The following is a 2,134-nucleotide window of genomic DNA, read 5'->3' on the forward strand; positions in this document are numbered from 1 at the left end:
AACGGTGCTACTTGTAGCGACACTACTGCCCAACACTGGCTATCAAATTATTTATTTATTTATATTTTTTGCAACTCTCAAAGCACCATAATCTGACTGCGTGTGTCAGCCACCGTAGCTGTCCTCCGCACTTTGAGGGTAGGGGGTAGTGGCAGACTGGAAAGTTGGTTGCAATTCACAACCCTGACCACTAGATGTTGCTAAATTCCTTTTAAGAGGCAGAAACCTCGAGCACAACCATGGCTCATGATTGCATCCAGTTAGCCAAGCTTTTCTATTGCAGGAGAAGCCCGCATTTTTGCCTTTCTCGCTAGCCTGTTGACTGATTTTGATGTTAGGTTAAGCTAGGCCAAGCTCTGTCACATGTAGTTTCTCCAGCAAAGTCACCAAAACTCCATCATTGTCTACAACGCCAACGCCCTACTCTACCACCGACTGACTCTGCTTAGGGCAATAAATTAATGATTGGCTTAATTTATATTGCTATGGGCATCTTGTGTCAGCTTTTGTCTACGGTGCTGTACTGCCTGGGCAATGTTGCACATTTTAGACAGAGAAGATGGATGGTTTGAAAGAGGTGTCAAGGAAGCCATCTACACCAGGGTTGAGAAGCCGTCATTGAACAGAGGAGGGGGTCTACGTCCACCACTTATCCCCCACTTACAATGCTGTCCTTTCATCACTTCCCAGGAAACTGAACAAACGTAACCTATTGGCCTCAGGTGAAGATACCAACGATGGTCGTTCAGTCTTGGCCACAGGTAGTCTTAACGACTGTAACGACTGTCGTCACAGCAACCAGGAACACTAACGAACCAGCGGTATCGATGACCCTGGCCAACAACCCCACTGAGGTTAAATAGCTGAGTTTCCCTGCCAGTCAGTCAGAACTGAAGAAGTCAGTAATACCTAATACCTGTTCCTACCTGCACACACGACAAACCGTGACAGTACGAACCAGCCAGTGTGGACCCAGCGGACATAATTAAACTGCCCAGAACCTGGGAGGCACTGGGGGTGCCACGTGAGGAGCTAACAGATGAGTTGAGTTGCTCTCAGTTATGTGGAGGGCAGAACCGGATATGGCTCTGCTCGTTGTCTCCTCCAGGTGGAGAAGGACTTTTGATTTTGAGACTCTGTCCAAGCTATGTTCTGCAACCGCCCAGTGTGTGATAGCTAAGCCTGCTAGCCCCGAGCCCCGGCCTGCTAGCGCTCCTGCGGCTAGCCACCGCCATGATTCCTGGCCTGCTAGCGCCCCTGCTGCCAGCCACCTGCCAGTTTCCCGGCCTGCTATCTGCATGCTGGGAGGCATCCTCCTGTCCTGCCCGGCTAGCGCTGCTAGTCCTCCGCCTGACCTGCCTGTAACCTGTTTGGCTAGCGCTGCTAGTCCTCAGCCAGCTTCCTGCTCAGATAGTGCTGCTAGCTCTTTGCCAGTTTCCTGCCCGGCTAGCGCGGCTAGTCCTAGCCTATCCGTCTGCCTGCCTACCCCACCTACCAAGGACTCAGAATCGATGACTCTCCTGGCCTACCTGACCATGAAGGCCAGGGAGTCAGAGGCAGCACATAGCCTCTGGCCTCATAGCCTGGAGGCTAGGCTTCCCCCGGAGTCCTCCTTTGAAGGGAGTTGCCCGGCCATCTTTTCGGGTTCCCGTGGTGGTCATCGGAGGCGGCCAGGTCACCATCTGCGACCCGTCTGCAACCAGCCTGTTCCCCAGCCTGCTAGCACTGCTAGCCGCCTGCCTGATTCCCAGCCCACTAGCACTGCTAGCAGCCTGCCTGATCTGCCTGGCTTGCTTGGTCGGCCTCCTGAACTGTGTTTTCCCCCTGACCTGTCCGGCCAGCTTGGTTGACCTCTGGAACTGTGTTTTTCCCCTGATCTGCCCGGCCTGTTGGGTCGTCCTCCGGGATGGCCTCCTGAACTCTGTGGCCCCCCTGTTCTGCCCGGCCTATTGGGTCGTCCTCCGGGACAGCCTCCTGAACTCACCCTTGCTCTGCCCTCGGGCCGTTCGCCTGAGGATTCCCTGTCTGGTCCCTCTGCTCAGTTCTAGGGCCGCCCACCTGAGGTTTCCCCATCAGGTCCCCCTGTTCAGTTTTCGGGCCGTCCGTCCGAGGTTTCCATGTCTGGTCCCTCTGT

This window comes from Micropterus salmoides, unplaced genomic scaffold (assembly GCF_014851395.1).
Source record: "Micropterus salmoides isolate LMB-PRFRI ecotype aquatic unplaced genomic scaffold, ASM1485139v1 Ms_hic_scaffold_20, whole genome shotgun sequence".
Lineage (NCBI taxonomy): Eukaryota > Metazoa > Chordata > Actinopteri > Centrarchiformes > Centrarchidae > Micropterus > Micropterus salmoides.